We start from the raw sequence: 25,567 nt of genomic DNA on the forward strand, positions 1-25,567 counted from the left end.
TATACTCCATATATGCCATGTCAGATTTTACTGCCAATGGTCGCGCCGAATCGATGGCACATGCAAATGTCATGTGTTTTTTTAATCTCTTATCTGTGCAATACGAGTATAATTATTGATGTAAAAGCCCGTGATTTTAAATTTTAATTACTAGATATTGCCGAATATTGACCAAACTAAAGGGATCCTGCCAAAAACTGTACTTTTGCGCTATCCGTTGGTACTGTTTTTAAGGATCTATATTTTGTACGGGTTTTTAACCGACTTCTAAGACAAGGAAGTGGTTCTATGTTCGGTTGTATATATTTCTTTAGCCCTAAACAGCTCATTAATTAGTGAAATATGAAGTGATGATTCGTGGGATATAGGACGAAAAGCCCTACACATCAAAACCATTCATCCAAACCACGAGGCATACATTTAAAACATCTGACAGTCACCAAGGCTGGCAACGCACCTGCAGCTCTTCTAATGTTGCGAGTGACCATGGGCGACGGTAGCTGCTTTCCATCAAGTGACCCGTTTGCTCATTTGCCCCCTTATTTTAGAAAATAAAGCAATCACAAGGCATAGTCTCGCTTGTAGGGCTACTCAAGACAATATCTATAAAAGTTACAGATATATATGTTTTTTTTTTTTTTAGTTTTCTACCGTGTTGTTACTTTATGTTTGTTTTAATATTATGGTTGTGTTATGTTTTTAAAAATCGGAATAAAGTTTTATTTATTTATTTTATTTATTTATATAAAGTTTGAAATGTTAAGTTTGGCACCTCGTTTTTTTTTTAAAGAAACTGACGTCACTGCGACCCATAAGGATCTATTGTGACTCCTTGGCAGCTCGTGGTTTTCTACCAAAGACGTCAGCAACATTAGCGATAAACAAACTTCTGCCCAGTGGACACAAGTTTCCCCACTTTTGACAGCCCTTGTCAGATTGAGGTGTCGCCAAGATAACAGCCCTTGTCAGATTGAGGTGTCGGCAAGTGCTATTTAAATGCAGCTCAGCGGACCTAAAATGGTCACATTTTGCAATTCCTCTTAAATCAATTCAGAAAATGAATTTATTTTTTCTAATGAATTCAAAATTGTCAAACTGACGAATGTCAAATTAGTACGAATTACTAGACATGAATTACAAGCAGAGTGACCATTTTGCGATTAAAAAAAAATGAATCATAATATTATTATGATTCATAATATGATTCTCCAAAGTTACCATCTTAGCCCCGACCATTTAGACTTTTGCTTGGTTAGTTAACTTTTGGTTAAGTCGATGTTATCCATTGTTTTCAGTTTCTACTCTTTTCGATATATTATTTACTCTAAATATTATTTATAAGTAGACCCTAGCTTATAATTCTCATTGTTTCTAGTCTACAGCAGCTTCAATATCAAAGCTATGGCAAACAATATACAAATACAAGTAATAAACTGTCTACAGTTCGACAAGGCTTTATTTGAACGTGGGTGACATTGACGGGAGCGCTGCTGGTAAAGGAGAACTGTGAAACACATGTCAAAAATGACGTTTTTCTATGATAGAAGCGTTTAGTTCCTTTTCTCGCCACGTTAAAATAAAGCCTTGTCGAACTGTAAGAAATTGATTTATAGGCAAATAACGGATCTATTTTATTTGGTCGAGTTAATATTGAATATGACAACACTCTCGTCCAAGATCTGTCAGGGCGACCAAATTACATAGGTCCGTCATCTGCTTATGATCCAATTTCCCTGATAGTACATAACGTTAAGTGCCCCATGTGGACAAGATGTCCGCGGCGGGTGTCGGCCTCCCGGGGTTCAACATGACATGCTCATTTCACTACCAGACACGATTTACTTCCATATTATGCATGGGCGTAGCCAGGATTCTATATAGGGGGGGGATAATACGTCTATAAGGGGTGGGGGGGGGGGGTTAAGAAAATCCTAAACTTTGATTTTTAACATAATATGAGTAGCTCACAAATCACAATAGTCTTGAAGGTGAAAATAAAAACAAAATATTATGAGCGAGTGAACTGGGATTGAATGCCTCGCACCCTGCAACTCTCTCCACTCCAAGTTTAGGTATGAAACTCGTGAGCATTAGCGACCGATCGTTCTTGTAGGGGGGGCAGCTTTTATAGTGCTTATCAGCTCAGGAACTACTGAAGCAATTTTTATGTTATTTGGCACAGATATGGAGTAGACCACGTGAAACATAGGCTATTTATTTGCGGGAAACGTACGGTTTCCGTTTACAAAGTCTACAAAGAGCGCAGCTTCGCCCGCGTAAATTAATTCCTAATTTACGCGGGCGAAGCCGCGCTCTTTGTAGACTTTTGAAAAATCTGCAAAGATGGATTTTTTCTATCATAAATAGATTTTGTTTTTTATTATAATCGAAATCCCACGCGCATAATACAGATTAAATAAGAATACAAATTGTCATAGTTAGTATTAAAAGTACAAACACAAAACAAACAATGATAGTACAAACAACGGACCAAATATTAAAATCTCCCAATTAAAATCGTGAACGCTGTAACATTATGTATTACAGTCCCAGTGACCCCATTCACGAGCCTCCTTTATGCTCCGAACAAATTGTTTTCCATCTGCAGTTTTCTGCAATGCAGTCATCGATACTTTTGACCTTATTAAAATGCCTGTTGCTTTTTAAATGCAGCCTCAATTGAAATAAAATCATCATAATAACTTTTGAAATTATAGTAATTGTGATGCATTTTTTTTCTTTCCTTGTCGGTTTAATTATGATTATTGTTCTTCACATGTTACACTTTACTTGGAAAGACACTGAAAACGCTTCAAAATATGAATATACGTGGGAGAGCCATGCTTCGGCACGAATGGGCCGGCTCGACCGGAGAAATACCACGTTCTCACAGAAAACCGGCGAGAAACAGCGCTTGCGCTGTGTTTCGCCGAGTGAGCGAGTTTACCGGAGGCCCAATCCCTTATCCTATTCCCTTCCCTACCCTCCCCTATTCCCTTCCCTTCCCATCCCTACCCTCCCCTATTACCCTATTCCCTCTTAAAAGGCCGGCAACGCACATGCAGCTCTTCTGCGGCTGCGAGTGTCCATGGGTGACGGCAGTTGCTTTCCATCAGGTGACCCGTTTGCTCGTTTGCCCCTTTTTCTTTTATAAAAAAAATTAATTATTGACATACTTAACCAAAAACTACAACAAGTGTCTTTCAGGCTTAACTCAAATTACTATTACATTACAATTTACATTACAGAATCAGAAGATTCTACGCTGACAGAAATTTTATGATAACTTTAATTGAATGAAAAATTTGTCATGAAACATAACCATATTATGTACTACAGCTTATAAAATGTTCATTAAATTAAATTTAAGTAATCATGAAATATCTCTTATATTAGCGAGATGTAAAAAAAAATACTTTATTGTAGAACATTTATCATTATTCGTAGGATAAAACTGAACTTATCAAAATTACACCCAATCGCACCCATTTCATTTCTTTGCATTTATTTTAATTGAATTCTTGAATACCTTCAGCTATTGTTTTTCCTGGTAACCATTCAGGCGAACCCCTGCTGCAATGTCAAGTATGAGTCAGGGGTTTCCTGACTTGTCTACTTAAAATTTCAGAGCTGGGTACCGGAGCATCATGGATTATTAATATTACCTCCCCTCGCATTGTTTGAATCAAATTGGTATTGCGTCAACTTCTGACAGCCTTTGGATCGATTGCAGACGTATTCTGATTTATTCAACTGAACGACTATGTAGGTACCAACGAAACTAAAATTTACGGTAGAAATTGACTACAATGAAATTTCAACACCTCATTTTTATCCTCCTCCCCTTTTGTAGCTGGCATAAATATTATTATGCCTAGGACAAGCTTAAGACAAGTTATTTAATATTTTATTACGACATTGAAAAAGGTCGTAATAAAATGAGTAGTCTTATCTCACGGGAAAATACTCTTTTCTGGGATAAAAGTATCTTAATATGAGTTTTAATTAAAAGGATAAATTATTTATCAAAATGTATAGAAAAAGAATCTAAAGTATTCACTGAATACTTTAGATTCTTTTTCTATACACAAAACCTGTGCACGTTATAAAAACGTTTTTAATCTCCTCCTCGTATCTGTCGCCCTAGTACACGCTCACGCCTGACCGGCTTGCCGCCTCTCGTTCTAAATTCAAACGGTTGACGCGCCAAATTGGAATTGTTTTTCATTTTTCGACTGTTAAACGGGGCTTGCGGCTTGGAATTGAAAGGGTTCTCTACGACCCAAATTTGTCGTTGTGTGCATTATAATTTACACAAATCGGGAGTTTTTGTTTTTTTACAGGCCGAAATCTGGCGACACGTGTTGAATAAGGGTTGTGGTTTTTAATTCTGACTTTTTTTTCTTATTTAAATTACCTATTTGTATAAAGAACATATTAGATTTCATATTAGCAGAAAAGAGACATTTTAAAAAGTACGCGTAACATAATATACGAAAAAATATTTAATACTACTAGTAACCAAAGAAAACCATAACGTTCAACAATAATCATTGAAATTATCACTGCAATATATTTTATAATCTACGAAATATTTCAGGAGTAATGCGCGTTTAGGCGTTTAGAGCGCCATTAATATTTTGTCGAATTGTCTGGAGGTGACGTCACTGCGCATTCGAATTACGAAATTAAATTCCAAATTTAATTTCAACTTTCATTCGTCACTTTCGCGCGTTTCTTATTGCCATAGAGTATAAAAAATTCTTACTGGCCGATAAAAAAATACACCTTTTTTATGGAACGTGATCCTAAAAGTTTTAAAACAAATTGAAATTTTGTGGTGTTGTATTTCTTTTATATTTAAGGTTAAATTACATTAACGTTTTGAAATTATTTACTGTAAAACCTAGTAATGTTAAGTTGGTACATAATATTAAAAATAGATTAAACACGAATTATAAAATATTTACTGCTAGTTCTCTTTTTAACTTACGATTTTGCCTTTTTTTGCTACCAAAAGCATGAGTAACAATAAACAATGCATTAATTCGGCACAAACAATAAAAAACACTTTCAGTAGAGTATTACAGTATCAGTACTTCACTTAGACCACTCTTTGCTAGTCAATTTAGTCGCTCCTTAAGACATAAAAAGGCACTCAGGGAACCATTAGCGAAATAATGAATTCATTAATTTGACGGATGAGATAGTGGTTTTTATTCAAAAAAGTTTTTAAAGAGAAAAGTTTAGAGTAAAAAGTTATTCGCGAATCATCTTCGTAAACGCTTTTTAATTAAGTGCCTATAAATAATTCGTTATCCTTTTTACTTTTAACAATAATAAAACAAAACTCTTATTATAAAATTTAAAAAATACAGTTTCGCAAATTATGCTCGAAAAAATTACGTGAGTTTTGATAATAACTTGTACTATTATCTATTCTGTGGCAATAACTTCCATCTTTAAGTTTCTACTCTTTTTCCCTTATATAATATATAATAATATCTATGGACGCTTCACACCACGTCAGTCTGGCCCTGTGGTAAGTACCTGAAGGAATTGTGTTATAGGTACCAGACAACGGAAATATATTTAATACTTTTATGCTATACATATATTTAAGATTTTTATTATATGATACACATATTTAATACACATCCATGATCCAGGAACTTTGAAAACTTTTTGTTCCGTCGGCGGGACTCGAGCCCGCGACCCCCGGCTTGAGCTACCAACGCGCTCACCACTGAGGCACAGAGGTCGTCAATTATATATCTTACTTATGTATTATTCACTTTTGTGATTATTTACCCAGATTATCGTTCCCATCAATTTCCCCGTTAAATTGCCAATTTATGTATAAAACGCAAAAAAGAACCCAAAAGATATTTAATGAATTTGCATGTTGTTATCATAGATAAGGAACGAGGGACAGAAGAACAACTGCATAATATAAATAGGCTTTAGTTATTGTTTTGGGACGTTGTGCGCTTTTTTGGGTGGGTAATACTATTAAACTTCGGACACGTGACTCATTCGAAAATTTATAAGACGGCGGGTAAGTAGGCCGACGGCGCAGTGTAGAAGAGGAAGTAATATCCCTCTCCACAGAATATACAAACAACTTACTAAGAACGGCAAGACGTACAAGTGAGGAAGTTGGGACATAGGAGACGAGATAGGAGATAACATCCATAGTAATAAAGTGTGTCTGTCGGTCTGTCTGTTACCTCTTCATGGCCAAGCTGATGATCCGATTATGTTGAAATTTGGTATGGAGATACTTTGAGTTCCTAGAAAAGACTTAGGATACTTTTTATCCCGGAAAATGTACGGTTCCCGCGCTTTAAACTTTGGCGCAACAGAGTTTATCTAGTAATATTGTGTAAACGTTAAGTTGTGGTCTACGAATAATAAAAATTACTTGTAGTAGTTCTTTTTCTTTTTTTTTATGAAATAAGGGGGCAAACGAGCAAACGGGTCACCTGATGGAAAGCAACTTACGTCGCCCATGGACACTCGCAGCATCAGAAGAGCTGCAGGTGCGTTGCCAGCCTTTTAAGAGGAAATAGGGTAATAGGGGAGGGTAGGGAATAGGGAAGGGAAGGGAATAGGGGAGGGTAGGGGAGGGAATAGGGTAGGGGGTTTTCTGTGAGAACTTGGTATTTTTCCGGTCGAGCCGGCCCATTCGTGCTAAAGTATGGCTCTCCCACGTTAAGATAGTGTGATAGTATGTTATAGTAAGTAACCCACACATGTAGTAAGCTTGCAGATAAATATTTTCACTGTCTGTATGATATTTAAATGATATGATAATATAAAGAAGAGTTAGCGAGTGTGAAGTTGTCGGATTTGAACCCCCGACTTGAACTTCGCATTTACGCCGGTAACACCATAAGTTCATCCTTATTCATTGATAGATTTTAAGTTGTGTAGGAGTTTACAAAGTCTTGGATTTCACGTTTTTGAGTGTAAAGTGCTACGCTTGAAATATAAATAAAATAACGAAGCATTCACGATAATATGACGTAACTTAGTTAAATAATATATGCCTTTCCAATATAATAATTGTATGTGCTTTCTTTCATTAATAAAAATAGGATCATAAACAGTATTATGTATACTTTTGAGACATACAAATTACAAACTAAACTAAAATCCATTCACAATCCATTTTTGACTTATAATTACCCTGCTATCTATTTGTGAACTGTCCTGCCTTGCAGGGTTGCCTGGAAGAAATCGCTTATAATGATAAGGCCACCCTTGCCCACATTAATGTCTTAGTTTTTAAGTATTTTAATTCATGAAGCCCCAAGCGGCCACATCCGGCCGCGATAACAATAGATAATCTATTGTGTCTCGTTTTTCCGCGATCGAAAGGAGTCTATTTGTATACCCATTTATATGTGAGCAATAACAGTTAGGTTAGGTTAGGATGAATGTACGGTTTATCTATCTATCTATAATATACTTTTATTGTCGTAGCTATTTCGTAGGAAGCGTAGTTCGTAGCGCCTGCTACGAGCTATGTCGTAGCAATATATCACAAATATTTGTTTGATTTCTCGCAGCTTTTTCTAAGCTCCAGTTATGGCAGCCCATCCATACTAATCCATACTAATATTATAAATGCGAAAGTGTGTCTGTCTGTCTGTCTGTCTGTCTGTTATCTCTTCACGCCTAAACGGCTGAAACGATTGGACTGAAATTTGGTACAGAGATACTTTGAGTCCCGGGAAAGGACATAGGATACTTTTTATCCTGAAAAAATGTACGGTACCCGCCGCGGTAAACTAATTTTGGCGCAACGGAGTTGCGGATGTCATCTATACTGTACTCGGCGAAACATGGCGGTAGCAGACATTGACTCCCTGTCAAAAACTTGTCATTTTCTATATAAACTGCGATTGACAACGAAGTGTCAGATGTTGTCAATCGCGGCTTTGTATAGAAAATGACAATTTTTTGACAGGGAGTCAATGACCGCTACCGCCATGTACGCCGAGCACAGTATAGTAATATAATAATTTTTGAAAGGATAAAACAAAATTGATTTCGATTGTAACGCCTATTAAGTATTAGACCGACAAAATTCTTTTGGTGCGCGTTGGCGGGCGGCGGCAGCGTTAATTGTCAAGCGTTATAAAGTGTCACTTAAAATAAAAGTGATACTTACATCATACACAAGGCTGCGCACAAGGCCTGTATTCACTTTAATTAGTGCGAGTGCAGGTTATTAGTGATTAGGAGAAAATAAGGGACTTGCACTAGTCAGTCGCTATCCACACGTGCTTCTCCTGATTCCTAATCACCTGCACTTATCCCTAATCAAAGTGAATGCAGGTCCTTACACTAATTACTGTTAAGTACATATAAAGTTGAGACCCAAGTGCACTATTGTCATAATCATAATCTTGCGTATTCGTAAGTTAAGTACTTCAATGTCATACTTCTAAATATAATTCTTCAAATTATCTCTAAACAACCCCCAAAGAATCTTTCAACGGACCATGCTTGACAAGTTTATGGAAAATACGTTAACAACACACCGGTATCTCACCTACGCAGTCATCTCGTATTACTTTGCCCACTGACCTGGCAAATTGACTCAACAGTATTACCTCATACACCTGCTAAAACTGCAAGTCAAAGGGGAATATATTGAAGTCAAAATATTATACGTGGGAGAGCCATGCTTCGGCATGAATGGGCCGGCTCGACCGGAGAAATACCACGTTCTCACAGAAAACCGAGTGAGTGAGTTTACCGGAGGCCCAATCCCCTACCCTATTCCCTTTCCTACCCTCCTAAATTCCCTTCCCATCCCTACCCTCCCCTATTACCCTATTCCCTCTTAAAAGGCCGGCAACGCACCTGCAGCTCTTCTGATGCTGCGAGTGTCCATGGGCGACGGAAGTTGCTTTCCATCAGGTGACCCGTTTGCTAGTTTTCCCCCTTATTTCATTAAAAAAAAATCTATCATATTGTATAGTATGTAGGTTACTAGGTAATAAGTTTATCGACTTAGGTATTGCGCCTTTTTATATTTGTAACCTCTCATGTCAGCCTCTTAAAATTTTAAGCTGCAACCGTCTGACAGGAATATGGTTGCATCGTAGCTGTTGTATTATAAATGAAACGAAATTTAGTGTATCTTGATATCTTTAAGATTTTAATAGAAATATATTTGGAACGAAATTCCTTATCGCGCGTTCGGCATAAAGGCTAGATAGGCTAGACAGAACGATATCTGACCTCGACACTTTTTTATTAGTACCTGCATGGTAGAGGCAGAGGGCGTTGATAGTATTCCTGTGCGTCAACTAGATGGCGTTTTTTGAGAATAAATGGACGCGTTGTTAGTATTTCTGGGCGTCAATAGATGGCGTTTTTTTTAATATTGTTTTTGAGTGTATATTTAAACAGGTTTTTTGAACATAAGAAATAACTTCGTTCCATTTGGGTGTCCCTTGACATCTCTCAAGTTTTTTGTTTAGATTTAGTTTTGTTGTAGAACAAATTTCGGTGCAACGAAATTGCGGGCAACAGCAAGTATAATAATTCGTCTAAAACGCGGTTCCTGAGATACACCTTGTTGATAGACAGCAAAGTTTTTCCTTTCAGGTACGATACCCTTAAAAACGGAACCACATTACCTCAACAAGTCGGAACCCTCAGAATGCCACAAAGGGCAGGGTTCGACGAGGTAGCTGACATATTCCACTAACGCAACGGATATTGGACAAGCGTGAATAGTTGGAAAATATTTGAGCTGTCCCTAATGTTGTCCTTAAAGGGACATATTATTAAATTGATATACTATTTTTACCTGTAAAACAGATCAATATAAGTATATAGTTAAAAATGATGACATACGATTAGAGATATTTTGTGTTTATTATTGATAAAGACGTTTAGAAAGATAAAAAATTACCATATTCAAAATAAAAATTTTAGTCTAAACATCGACATGACGTTAAAGCAATGAAAAATTGAAAATATACGAGATTTTACTACCTTAAAAACTTAACTTTAATTTGTTCAGATGACAAACTATTAAGATTAATAACTGTAGTCGACAAAATCTTATATATAAAATTCTCGTGTCACAATGTTAGGCCGCGTACTTCTCCAAAACGGCTTTACTGATTTTAACCAAATTTTATATGCATATTCAGTGGGTCTGAGAATCGGCTACTGGTTACTTTTTATATTGATAAGTGCATTTGTTGAATAAATAATAGTTAATTATTACAACTCGAGACTACGACCATTGTAGTCACTTCAATAAAATAATACTGGCGAAATACTTTATATGGCAAAGAAACGTTTGCCGGGACAGCTAGTAATATTATAAAGTATAATTGCTCAGTACATCTAACTTGTAAGAACTGTTTAAAAATAAAGAATATCTATGCTTTATTTTATTTTGAGTTAAGTTGGAATATATTTCAAAGTATTTCCAAACACCATATCCGGATAAGAAGTCTAAACCGGGTAGACGGTACAAAAACCCGGTTGAACGTAGAATCCAGACGATTGATTTATCATTGCCATCCTTAGCGAAACCTCGCCAAGTTTTTATAAGGAATACTTAAACAACTTTAAATTTTCCGGTAAAAGCTGCAACTTTTTTCTCCTTTTCATTTAAATAACAAGATCCCCGCTTGGAATGAATTTGAATTCTTTATTCATTTATTTCTATAGTGCGGGTATAGAATTAATTTAAATGGTTTGCAGATTTCAAGTGAAAAAAGAATCTAGTGTATATTATATTATTTACTTATCTCTGTTATTTGTTAAAATCAAAGGTTTTGAGCAAAGTAGTTTTGGCAACGTTCTCTTAGCAACGATAAAGGCCCACGTATACGTTGAGGCCGATCAGACCTGACCTGCGTGTCAGCCCAATCAACGCGCAGTTCTAAATCGCACCTATCGAAGTTTCTGAGATCGGCGTGACAAATGCAAGCTCAGAAATGACAACTCGCTCGAATCACAAGTTTCCACACAAAGGCAAAACAACTTTGCCGGATCAGATAGTCTGTATAAAGAAAAATAAATTTTGAATTTTGTCAGTCTAGTTAAAACTCGTGAACCGATTTGGCCAATATTAATCTTGAAATATTCATGGAACTCCAGGAAAGGCTACTTAAGGAAGTGATACAAAGTTCACCGGGTCATCTAGTTTATTATAAAATTAGCTGTCCCGGTGAACTTCGTGTCACTTTAAAACCTTCCCTGGACTTCTACAAATATTTTAAGACTAAAATCAGCCCAATCCGTTCAGCCGTTTTCGAGTTTTAGCGCGACTAACACATTTGAAAATCCATTTTTATATATAAGATATACTAGCTGTCCCGGTGAACTACGTGTCACTTTAAAACCTTCCCTGGACTTCTACAAATATTTTAAGACTAAAATCAGCCCAATCCGTTCAGCCGTTTTCGAGTTTTAGCGCGACTAACACATTTGAAAATCCATTTTTATATATAAGATATACTAGCTGTCCCGGTGAACTACGTGTCACTTTAAAACCTTCCCTGGACTTCTACAAATATTTTAAGACTAAAATCAGCCCAATCCGTTCAGCCGTTTTCGAGTTTTAGCGCGACTAACACATTTGAAAATCCATTTTTATATATAAGATATACTAGCTGTCCCGGTGAACTACGTGTCACTTTAAAACCTTCCCTGGACTTCTACAAATATTTTAAGACTAAAATCAGCCCAATCCGTTCAGCCGTTTTCGAGTTTTAGCGCGACTAACACATTTGAAAATCCATTTTTATATATAAGATATACTAGCTGTCCCGGTGAACTACGTGTCACTTTAAAACCTTCCCTGGACTTCTACAAATATTTTAAGACTAAAATCAGCCCAATCCGTTCAGCCGTTTTCGAGTTTTAGCGCGACTAACACATTTGAAAATCCATTTTTATATATAAGATATACTAGCTGTCCCGGTGAACTACGTGTCACTTTAAAACCTTCCCTGGACTTCTACAAATATTTTAAGACTAAAATCAGCCCAATCCGTTCAGCCGTTTTCGAGTTTTAGCGCGACTAACACATTTGAAAATCCATTTTTATATATAAGATAGATAAGTAGTAGGAATCAGATTGTAAATCGAAATAGAGATATTACAGTGATCAAACACTGTATCCACATATTGCCATGCAGTAAACACATTGCATGCAGTTATTGCCCTTCAATTCGAGATGACGTCACAGATCCGGCCAATATGGCCGACCGGATGTCCGGAGGGGATCGAGACGCCATTAGATACGCCAGATATCATCCAGATAATATGTGACTCAATAAAAGTACGATATATTCAAATAGCCCAAGTCAAGAGATATGGAAAATTTACGGCCGCAGTCAGAGACGAATATAACACTACATAATTGTAATTACCTCTATATAAACATTTTGACTTAAGCGCTATACATTATCTGTCAAACTCTTCATTAAATTTAAGGTTAATTATCATTAAATGTCTATGATTGCGGCAGTAAGACTGCAGTCTGTTATCTTACGCTTAAACCGCATAATACATTTTTGTATAATATTATTACCTATATAATTTGAATCCCGGTAAAAACATTGGATAGTGTATGTCGATTATTCCAAAGTCAACATCGTAATAAACAAATCCAGTAAAAAATAAGAAATATAAATAAAACTAGGATTTATATTCCTAGTCGTAGCAAAGCGGAATATTCAAGCTTACCCCAGACACGCGAAATATGAGTGAAAAGCCTGTCATTACACATACTCGTAATATGAAAATAAAAAGTGTTTTTGTGTAAAATAGGCGAGCTCCGAGCAATTTCATTCTGTAGTGAAATAAAAAATGTGGGTCGCCTATTGTACCGTTTGTATGCAAAAGGATTTGATAGATAGACTGGATGTGGCTTGACACACTTTCAGATTAAATTATTCAATAAAAAAATTGATAATTGTTTGTAGAAATTTTAATGTTCTTATTTATTTAGTATGTTTAAATATAAATGAAAAATATACAGTAATGGAAATTTAATATTTTTTATTACAAAAGTACATTGCTATTTCAAAAGTAACTCGTTGGTGTAAAGTCAGAAACCTTGTAAATAAAATAAAGTTGCACGTAACAACTAAAATTAATCTAAGTTTAAGATTTCGTGTTTGCAAAACAAAATATACATTAAACATACTGTTTACCTACCTGAGGTAAGAGTAGCTAGTGTACTTAGCCTTATATTCCTCGAAAATATTAAATGAATTAGCGTTCGTTTCCAGTAAGTTTTCAGACATCTATAGTCTAGGAGCTGGCGACCGCAATTTGATGCGGCATCCAGCTCTTGGTCTATAGCTGTAGAGCTCTATTACAGGGTATTCTATAAGCACAGTAAGATGGTACACTTAGCCAACAATGACGTTAATATATAGTAAGACGCGAAGAGAAGTACGCATTATAAATTTAAATCCTTAATTGATTTTAACAATTATTCAGCTGTTTAGTTTGAGGGCGCGTACTAAATGCTTTGACTATATTTTTATTTTCTAGAAAACCAGACCAAATTTTAAAATTAGAAAATATACGTAAACTGTGTTATATTTCGGAACCGAGGCTTAATGAATGACGTCGTATTAAATCATTTTGTCAAACTCAGTTTATTGCAGACATGATCCATACTAATATTATAAATGCAAAGGTTTCTGATTGTCTGCCTGTTACCTCTTCGCACCCTAACCACATTCAGCTAAAATTTGATATGAGGATTCGTGATTGAAAATTGTGTTCGAAAAAACAAACTGTACAGTACTCCCAAATTAATAATGCGCATAGAAATCTTTGCTAAATGTCGTAATCACGAGAACACCCGTATCTATGAAACTTGCATTTTGCACCTTGTTCAAAGGAAATAGAAGTAAATATCATATAGCCGGTGGCTGTCCGCTGTCGCCGGAAGCCATCGCGGCGACTATGGTAACGTCCAAGCAACGTCAGACGCCTCTACATCGCTGCAAAGCGCTGTTTTTCTTAGCGCTTGCAGCGACGTCTTCTGACGCTCGGGAAATACGATCCTTGCCGAAAAATTACGAAAATTTTTATGCGCATTATCACTTTGGGAGCACTGTACTTTTAACGTCTGACATTTCATAGTGCTACGAAAACGCGTAGTCCACGTAGAGCCCCGCTACGCCGTAGCCCGTAGCAGTCAACGCTAAGTTTTTACAATTCAAATTGTATTTTGTACATCAACTTTAAACTTCAGCTGGTTAACAAATTGAAAATAAAGTTAAGTAATTGTCCGCGTAGAACTATTTCAACATATTTTTTATTTACATTAAAAAAACTTTGAATATATAAACGCTTTAAAATGCTTCCACATCTTTACTATAAAAGGCAAAGTTGACTTTAATTATAAATTTTGTCTTGACTTGTTGACTGTACGTATAGCTGATCAACGCACTGGTTTGTTCTTATAGTTAGAACCTGAAATTTCACACTTGATCTCCTATTGTGATGATGCCTTCATCACAATAGGAGATCAAGTGTGAAAATCCACGAAAAAAGATTTCAAAACTGTTACCCTTAAAATAAGCCTAAAAGATTGGGAGTTTTGTATGCTAGAAAAACTTTTCAAAAAGCTACTTTACAATACAAAATATAACTAGTGTTTTTTTTTTATGAAATAATGGGGCAAACGAGCAAACGGGTCACCTGATGGAAAGCAACTTCCGTCGCCCATGGACACTCGCAGCATCACTTCTGATGCGGCAACGCACTTGCAACTCTTCAGTTGCAAGTGCGTTGCCAGCCTTTTAAGAGGGAATATGGTGGGGCAGGGTAGGGAAGGGAATGGGGTAGGGGATTGGGCCTCCGGTAAACTCACTCGGCGAAACACAGCGCAAGCGCTGTTTCACGCCGGTTTTTTGTGAGAACGTGGTATTTCTCCGGTCGAGCCGGCCCATTTGTGCCGATATATGTAATTGATTGTACCGTTGGTTCTTGGTGGAAATGCATGTTGAACACTAATAAAACAATATTTGCGTGCACTTTTTCCTAACCTGAAGATGATTAATTTCGAAACCGGTCGTGTAATTTGTTAATAATTTCTTAATATAGTGGAAAAAGTGCACGCAAATATTGTTTTATTAGTGTTCATTTGTGCCGAAGCATGGCTCTCCCACGTATAAACTCTGTACGTGTTACTCTTGTACTCCAAACACCAAAAATATGTATAGGGTAGTTATCGTATATTTTGTATTTATTACACCAACTAAACGTTCGTAAGAGCTAAATCCCGTAATACAAAGTATAATATCGAAGGCCGGCTTATAAATAACTTGTAGCCGCTGAGATTCCCTTATATTAAATTCTGCCGGGATCTGCCAGATTTATACCGTCATCATATGATCATCATCATCATTATTATGAAATTGTAGATGTTTGAATCATTGAGGAATCATTTGAATGAATGACAAACATGAATCCAAAAGAGTTGCCAGTGTAGGCTTGTCAATAATTATTACGATTGGTGACTATTTGATAGTAATGTTGTAAATAGTTCATAATTTAAACGTGGGAGAGCCATGCTTCGGCACGAATGGGCCGGCTCGACCGGAGAAACACCACGTTCTCACTTCTCACAGATAACCGGCGTGAAACAGCGCTTGCGCTGTGTTTCGCCGAGTGAGTGAGTTTACCGGAGGCCCTATTCCCTTCCCTACCGCGAGTGTCCATGGGCGACGGAAGTTGCTTTCCATCAGGTGACCCGTTTGCTCGTTTATCCCCTTATTTCATGGAAAAAAAAGTAATAACAATAGGTATATTTATATACCTCTACCATTGGATCAGAGTTTTTATAATATAAATGCCCTTACTATAAAAAAGTACCAGTGGCACTTGGGGACTGCCGCGATAAAGCTATTGCATAGCATATTTTATTAACTTATACAATTATCATTCGCATGCGTCAGAGGATCGCACGCACATAAACACAGTGTGACGTGTCAAAGTCAGTCGAACTGAAACGTTAGACGATGCACGGCAACGCTTCACCGACCGGCATACCTGTGCTGAGGCCGTAGCCAAAGTCCCTTTCGTTAAAAACGATGACGAAATTCGTTATCAAAATGTATGGGATTCGACATTAGTCTTCGCAATCGAAATGTCATTTAGCGATGAGTTATGTCAAATCGCATACATTTTGATGAATTTCGTCATCGTTTTTAACGATACTTTGTCTAAGGGGGCTGGTCGGCGTGGGGGGTTTGAGGTTTATTTTCGTTACGGAATTTCTTGATTCGGTCGCCGCATCAAAGCCTGTGATAAAAGCTATGCAATAACTTGAAAATATTTCGTGATCCCTTGACTTTTTTACTCCCCGGGGGTCCCGAACCACATTTTGAAAAACACTGCACTGGATGATGTCCGGAACTCCGGCTGGCCGACATCCTTTTATCGTATGGAGATCATACAATTCTTCCTCAATAAAAATATACTATTTACTTTCCTGTATGTCACGGTATCTACATATAATATACAATTTCAACTAAATTTGTTTAGCCTTTTAAGCGTGAAGAGGTAATAGACAAACATAGTTTCGTATTTATAATATTAGGTAAGATATGAACTTAGCCAGTGCTAATTTCTATCATTTGCATAATATTCGATGACAATGGAAAGAAAAATATCAAATGGTATGCGAAAAATTACAAACCAAAAAATATAATACACCCAGAAAAATATGTAAAACCTGAAAATTCATGCATCACCTGCCGTCAGAGGTGCCCAACTTTTTTATTTCCAATAGAGGCTGTCTATTCCCGCGTAACAATTGCTGTCACTTGCCGCCGAGCAACAATTTCAATTACGACCCCCTTTCCCCCTTTCCCCTTGTCCCCCTGCTTGTAGGGGGGAAGAGGGGTGTTGACAAGCGGTGTCCAAAGACACCCTTCGGCCATTAGGTGCAGTTGCAGTGCAATAGACGGTAATTTGTTTATTGTTTATGGTGTTTATTTTGATCGTTAATGCCGTTATGATGGTTATAGTACTTGCAATCCACGAGCCTTTATTTGTAGTTGTAATTAAAAATAGACATTTTCGTTAGTGTACGTACGTGACGATCCATACTAGACAATATTATGAATGCGAAAGCTTATATGTCGTTGTGTTACCTCTTTACGCCCAAAACATCGTACTAACCGATTTTGCTGAAATTTGGTATGAGATACTTTGAGTCTCGCCCGGGCAAGGACATAGTGAAAAATGTGCGGTTCCGGCGTTATGGTGCAGCGGAGTTACGGAGGTCACCTAATTATTGAATAATAATAACAGCTCCCACACCAGTTTCGGTGACGGTGGCCGATTTCATTGAAGCCAGGCCAGCTACGCAGGAGTAATTTTATAGTGCCCAATTGTGTGCGCAGTACACAAGAGCACTCTCTATTCCTTTACTCTCATAACCCAGTGGGACGGAAGACCGACACGACCGGCGAGAGATCAGGCGCAGGACCGACTTTTTACATGCCCATCCGACGCATGGATCATCTTACTTGTCAGACAATCAGGTGATCAGCTTGGATCGTCCTAACCAAACTTGGAAATAACATGTTTCCAACGCGGGAATCGAATCCACGACCTCCGACTCAAGAGCCGCGCTGTATACCACAAGACCCCGGAGGCGTTACTTATTGAATATTAAAATTTGTAATGGCTTGTTTTTTCTGTCTGCTATTGCAATAATTGCTTATACTCTATACATCATGAGCCAAATGAAAATCCGCGAAAGAAAATCGTCGGTGACGACGTCAAATTTTTCACGACATTCTCATAACAAATTGTTCGGGAGTGCTGTAGTGGAAATCGTATAATATTTACGACCGTAATAAAAGCCGGAGGAATACGAAATGCTAATACAATGATTCCACGCTAGCGGCTCCATGGTTCTCTAGGAATTCGGAAACGGGTATCAATTCTGACGTAAAATCATTATGGCAGATCAATACTGGTTACTAGACGTTGCACTAAGTGTAGTAATAATAGCTCAATGCTTAAATTCTGTAATATAAACTTTCCAATGGCTTTTCCCGTAAGTCAAAGCATGTCCATACCAAAATTCATCATCGGTTCAGCGCTAGAAGAGGCAAAGAAAATACACATAATATACTTATTGAAATTTAGCTTATCTATATACTAATATTATATTCTGTCTGTTAATTCTTCACTGCCAAACCGCTGAATCAATTTTGTTCCCGGGAAAGGACATAGGATATTTTTATCCCGCAAAAATATCTGGTTTCCTCGTGACATACAAATTTTGGCGCAACAGAGTTGCTAGCGTCTTGTAGTACTAGTTTTATGTAACTGTTTATTTTCTGAATACAAAAAAAAAGATTAAATTATGCAAGCACCCCAACTTTACAAACAACTAGCAGTTATAATCACAATAAAAATTAATGTAAGAACTTTCACAAGTCGAAGATACCATCAATTCTTGTAAAGTCTTAAAACGTCTTTCGGAATCACGGCAGTCATTTTTTAAAATGCCCTTCGCTTGCATCGCACCCTTAAGCTTCGCGCACATTGTTACCCGCCGCAGCGGGGCGGGCCCCCTTTTCATAGATCTGTAATCGGTCATAATATGAAAAATGCGGCCCGTTTTAAGCTTAGAACAAACCTACGCGTCAGTGACAACTGACAGGGGACGCGGTACGCGAGACGGGAGCGTCTGCAACGCGAAACTGGCCTTGCACACCTGCGCGACTACGGCGCGAACCGTCAAACTTCATTTGTTAATGAACAGTTACTGAAGACGCACGACTTTATCTGGTGTATGCTAACTGTTGTGGTAATGACTCCTCATACTTAATATCAGAGTCCGATGCGTCGGACGGACGGACATGAGGGTTGCGAGATACTAAGCTTGCCTTTAATTTGGAAGGTGCAGAGGAATAAAACTCGTCCACAATGGTCAAGTTGAATTAATTTAGGCGCCTACCACATGTACATGCTTGGCTACAGATTTGCTTGCGCATGCCGGCTTGATCACTGAACATTGTGCGTGTAGTTGGTAAAACTGTAGTACGCGCAAGCCCCAAAGTTTGTCTTGTTGTTTTTTAAACTTGCTTGAAATTCAGGCATGCCTTCGTGTAGATTTGTCTGCGTGTGGTTGGAAGTTCAGTGTTCAAGCCGCTCTTTGTCAGTCAAAATATGGTGTTAAAATGCGCGCACGCTGCTATAAAATGGCAGATTTACGTACGGTACATATTATAAACGTCAGTTTGCAACTGAATTCATTGAATTATAAAAATCTCTGCTCGCTCTGTGGAAGATCAAATCGAAAGATTACTCTGACAGGAATAAAAAAAAATACGCATATGAAAAATATATATATATTTATGCATTATCAATTTTGTCACTAGCAAACACTGGAAAAATTAAAGCAGAAGATATAGCTCTTCATTGAGAAACATTGTTTATACGCCGACGATCTCGGCAAGAATGTGGCTTGCGCATGCATGTGGTAGATAAGCCAGTCTTACATCTTTTCATGCGAGATCAAGCGCTAGCAAAACTGTGTTCAAGCATGCGCATGTGGTAGGTGCCTTAATATTATGACACAATCTATCAAAACGTAAACAAATTAAAAACTAAAGGGTTGTACAAAATAATATAAAAAAGGTTTTAAAAAAGAAGTCTAGTTATGTACACTTCAAAACACGCGTCTGACAACTTGACGCGCATGTTTCGCTTTGCCGACGCGAACATTTCGCGTCGCGGTCGCATAGGTGTGCACGGCGCCATAAGATTACATGGGCAGCGTCCGCCGCGCGGTAGACGCTACCGCTTCGCAGTCGCTTTGGACGCGTAGGTTTGTCCTAAGCTTTAATGTTCCTTTTTAATGGCAAACGAGCAAACAGTTCACCTGAAAACACCTTCACCCATGGACACTCGCTAGTCGCTACATCAGAAGAGAGCCTTGTAAGAGGGATACGCTCTTTTCTTGATCGTCGTATTGGTCCGGAAAGTTAACAGTGCGCGGCAGAAAGTCACGCGAAAAACGCAATATGGAAGTCAGCCACTGGTCAAGGTGACGAGGATAGTATATTCGCGTGTACCGATGGCGAAAAGTAAGTCAAAAATGCGGCTTATCGCAACGTGCGCGTTTCTTTAGCCCTCTCCCTGTGATGCGAGTTTAATACCCCTGTCGAGTGGTTCTGCATTCTTCGAGGGAAGTCAGGGGTCCGCAACCGTAGGGGAGACTTTACGATTTTGTTTATAACGCGAGTGATGTATTGGAATTGCTCGTCTTTAAGGCTGTTATGTCTAAGTGCCTCCAGAATTTTTGTTAGAAGATTTTGTTTTGATTTTACAAGAGTGTGTGACAAATCTAATGTAGGTACTTAAGTTTATCGCGCAGTAACTGTTCGGGATCAAAAGTATCTACTTACCAAATTTCAGTGAAATCGGTTACCTAAGCGTGAAAAAATACAGACAGACAAACTGATACAATTTGCATTTAAAATATTAGTAAGGATTTATACAGCACATAATATAATGTAACCTACATATCTAGTTTATTATTTTGATTTCATTTTAACGGTTATTGTTACAGTAACAGTTCTAAAAGTGTTAACTTTGTTAACCTACTTAGAAATAATTATTTTTCATTTCATTTCATTTTCAGTACAATAAACAATTTCATTAAAATAATAAATTATCACCACCTACTAAAAATTGAATTACTTTTCGTTAATTTTTTAACTACCGTACAAATGTCCTCTCAAAAACAAATCCCAAAAACGTGGGGCCAATTAATAAGTATTTTTGTCCCCCATACATTACACTAATAGCGCGTGACGTCATAACTTTCTGCGCTCTGACGTCACACAAAACAAGGGTGGAAATTCTTCTGGCATTTCCCGAACCCCTTGATTTGGTGCCCAGGGAAATGAGGCATTCAAGATTTATACTGCACTGTCATTTTGACGTTTGACGGCGCACTATCCATTTCGGTAAGTGAAGGGATCGAAGACATGAAACTGCAATTATTTTCTTCTATTTTAACAGTCTTCCAAGAATCAGGGGGATCTATTTTGCAATTATATACAAAAATAATAATTGATTGACAACGAAAAACAAAAAAAGGAATTGATTATTTTTTTTTTAAATTCAGCAAGTGCCAGCTCCTTTTTTATTACTTGTTAGAAAATTAAGATAGAATATTATAGCGATATTGGAAAAAAAAACAGTAAAACCGTTTTTTAATAATGACATAACGTTATATAATTAAATATAAGGTTTGCATCTGCAAAACTGGTTAAAATTTTGCTGATTATAATAAAACACTTTATTTTTATCAATTTTTCATCAATATTTTGCTCCATTATCCGCATTTAACGAACTTGTTAAGTTTTAAGTGCTGTATGTTAATATTATACAATATGTAGTGTTTATTGTATGCTGTAGCCTGTACCATAAAGTAGTGTAAACAAACTCTGCTCCACTTGTGAAACAGTGCGTGGCTAGCAGGATATAATATAGGATCGCCTGTGACGTAACTATGTTACTACTATACAGTTTACATATAAACTACTATACTAACTTATTACAACTGGGTTAACAACTTTATTATATTTATTACACCCAAAAGATTAAAAAGCTACAGACATTTTATATGATCTACTGCTTACATAAAAACCCTACTAAAAAGTAATTGTCGAACTCGAAGTAAAAATTTCCGATCAACGCAAGCTCGCCTAAAAGAAAAAAAATTTGGAGTGTGACAATTATTTTTGTAACTCCTTTATTCTATGCTAACCCCTCTACTCTTTTGTAATTTGAAATCTGGATAATATATAAAATAATTAATAAATCTACCAAATTATACAAGTTAGCTGTTAACTAAATCCGTGACCTTGTTTCGACATTTCACTGAAATTGAGTCTTTGAACTAGCTCGATATAACCGACATATTATCCCTACCACAGGGAGAACCGACTCTAATCAGCACCCAAACTTTGATTACACGCCAAATATTGTTGTAACTGAATATACTTAACTATATTAAACTTAACTATAATATATGTAACTAAATTAAGCTGTGTGTATCTAATATAATTAATATTATAACTGGGTATGTCACATGGAATATTGCTTCGATTTTTGAGAGAAATATGTCTACGGCGCGGTAGACAAAGTTTTCTAGCACCGCCACCGTAGAGATTATTATCTCTATTATTGTTTTTATTGTTGTGTTGTACGTATTGTTCTTCTTCGAGGACAGCACACCCCGGGAATTGGGTGGCTCCATGCAGGTTACTTTTATTTTTATTTTTGTTACATAGCTGTAAGCCCTAACATTGTAATTTTCCATTTTTTTAGTAAAAGACTGCCCCGTGCGAGTTTCTTACGCCGGTTCTTCTCGGCTGAGTAGTTCCCGAACCGGTGGTAGGCAACCTAGTTTCTTCGTTCGACTTTCAAAAAGTGTATCATAATACCCATTTTGAATAAAAAGATATTTTATTTTTATTTTATTTTATTTTTAAGTTACAGTACTAGACTAATAATATTTTTCGTGTTTGTGTTTTTAACTTCTCGGAAAAATCATTCAGCAACGTCGTTTCCTTATTTCCGACGCTGTCGCTCAGGTTAACCGTTAAGGCGACGAAACATATTTCAAAATAAAGCACCAAATCCTAAAATCTCGAAGAAAAACAAAATGAAATTTCATATTCCAAACATTTCAAATACGGGGAGAAGTTCCAAAAATATTTCAGATTAAAAATGGCCGCAAAATAAAGGATACAGCCCGAGAATCGAACGTTCTCGAAGTCGACCGGCTTTGTCCGAGTTGAGAAGTCGGAACTTCGGAGTTTGTCCACTTCGGTACTTTTAAATTGTTTGCTTTAAAACTAAGTCTAGATTTTTACGTTATTAGGTTTAGTCGTATCGCAATTTTATACAGAACGAATATTTTAACCAAGGTATAAAACTCAATGTGATCGCATCTAATCGAACACTAAAACAACCATCTCTTTTACCTCTTTATGCAAAGTTTCTACCACGCTAACTGAAAATAACCCGCGACAAAATTTTAAAATATGAAATTCATTTTCGCCACCAAAGTTATATTAATTACATTTTTTATCCGGACGTGAAAATATTCGATACTTTTAATTAAATTTATGAAAATCTAAAAAGAATAGAATGAATTTACTGAATGACTAACTGGTATTCTATATCATAATATTCTTTTTAATGAAAAAAGTATACATAATGCAAAACGAACATCATAAGCATTGTATGTGATTCAAAGTGTTGAAAAATTAGAGGGGCTAAGCGTAAGGGGATGAAGCATTATTCACCACTTTTCGCTCGTGGTATAAAATATGCCCATGAAATGTCATTTAGGGGCTCTTGTGTCGTTATCCAAAATATAAACATTTTTTACCTACATACTTACATATTATGGTACCTATATTTTTTATTATTACGAAATTTTACTTAAAAAGTTTGAAAATTCTTCTTCCATAATAGAAAACATTATTTTATCGTTTATAAATTATATAGTGTGTAATACGAAAACAAGTTTACAGTCTATAATATCAGGGGTCACCAATTAGTTTCGCTTGGGGTCCATTTTAAGAAATGAAATGACCTTCGCGGTCCGCACATTACGAAAATTAGAAAGGTTTTTCTTTTCATCATTTACAATTAAGTGTATCGAAAAATCGAGAAAAGTGTCAATTTTTGTAGTTTATTGTTATCTCTCTGATGTTTGGAGTGAAATTAAATCCCTGGAGATGTGTTGATCAGTAAGTCGAGACCGAAATTTATTTCAACGAAGTTCATCTTTGAAAATGCTTGGTCCGCACACCATGGGTCGGCGGTCCGGATGCGGACCGCGGTCCGCCATTTGGTGACCCCTGGTCTATATTATTTATAAGTCCACGTCGACTAAGTTTATTTTGTAAATACCTACAGCTACATTTGATAAATATAACTTAGCTTTCATTTTGCCAAGTGTTTGAAAGTAGTTGTAGCATATTTCAGAATCTTCATTAAAATTAAAATAAAAGTAACTTTATTGAAATTTGAGGATTAATCCTGAGTATAGCTTTTTTCCAAGTGAATACGAGTACACTCGAAAACTTCAGACACAACCGCATAAAAATCGTATTTATAAAATACAGATCGTTAACGTACCTAAACGTAAAACTACGTTTTCCGGAATCTGGCCGTAGAACTTCAGACAGGATCCCACCGCTTGACCATTATTTAATAGAAACTTTCCGGAAACATCTAAACTTCCCGGGAAAAACTTGATCGTGCTTTCCCAGTGTGTTCATTGCGAATTCATGTTTTAATATGTTTTACGTTTAAATATGTTTTAAAATTGTATAAAGTTGTAAAGTAAGAACGCTCGACGTTATTGTTGTTGTAGATGCAAGAACTGAGAAACACTTCTAATTTTTTGCTTCTAGCAACATGTAACATGAATATTTTTACGCTCTTATCTCATACTTCCTTAATCTATTATAATAAATGCAAAAGTGTGTCTGTCTATCTGTCTGTTACCTCTTCACGCCCAAACCGCTAAACCAAATTTGCTATGGAGATACTTTGAGTCCCGGCCCCGGGAAAGGACGTAGGGCATTTTTATCACGGAAAAATATACGGTTCCCGGGCAACAAATGAATGTTCGTGCAACAGAATTGCGGGCGTCATCTACTAATTTTATTATGGTACAGCAGCCCAAGAACAGAAAAGTATCCTTGTCACGCAATATAAGAACTTTAATTGTTATTAAATAAATGTCCATTGTCCAAATACTTTATTGACGATTTTTGTGCTCTGGCCACATTTAACGCACAGAAAATTGGACCTTTTCAAGTGATATACCTATTACTGTTACCTGTTACGATCGTCCTCAAATCACGTCGAGTATTTTCTTTGACCCCCGAAAGCCTCTCCAAGTTCAAAGCCTGTAGGGATTTCTTTGGGGTTCCGTATTCTATAGCCAGGTTTTTCTCTAAACCTGACGTTAGAATACGGAATACGGCTCTACTATTAAGACTTCACTCATCGTCGTATGTTTGTCACAATGCGATGGCAAGTAACGTATTTTTTGATAAGACAGTATTAAACCCCCCCTAACTAATAAAATTATTTCGTATCCGTTGTCTAAACCTGTCATATGACTTTCCATTGTATCAAGCAAAGACACAGGACGCGAAATATTTGTATTAGTAAATAGCTTGGATTTGTAAAGGGGAAAATATCTAACAAAAACTAAAATGGCGCGTGCTCATACATGAATCATTTTTAATTCCACGTCTAGTGTCACGCAGAAATCTAGACATACATAAAACATATCCAATTGTGTACGACGCTGAATTATACATATACATTATACATGTTATGGCGTAACGAGCGGCTGTGTTGTCGAATGGTAAGTGACACCATTGTATAGTGTTAACTATATACCTCGTTATAGGTTCCTACCATACCATAGTGGGCTTTTTATGTTGTTTTATATTTTGTATTGACCATCTGTATTTCAACTTAC

This window comes from Aricia agestis, chromosome 10 (genome assembly GCF_905147365.1).
Source record: "Aricia agestis chromosome 10, ilAriAges1.1, whole genome shotgun sequence".
NCBI lineage: Eukaryota > Metazoa > Arthropoda > Insecta > Lepidoptera > Lycaenidae > Aricia > Aricia agestis.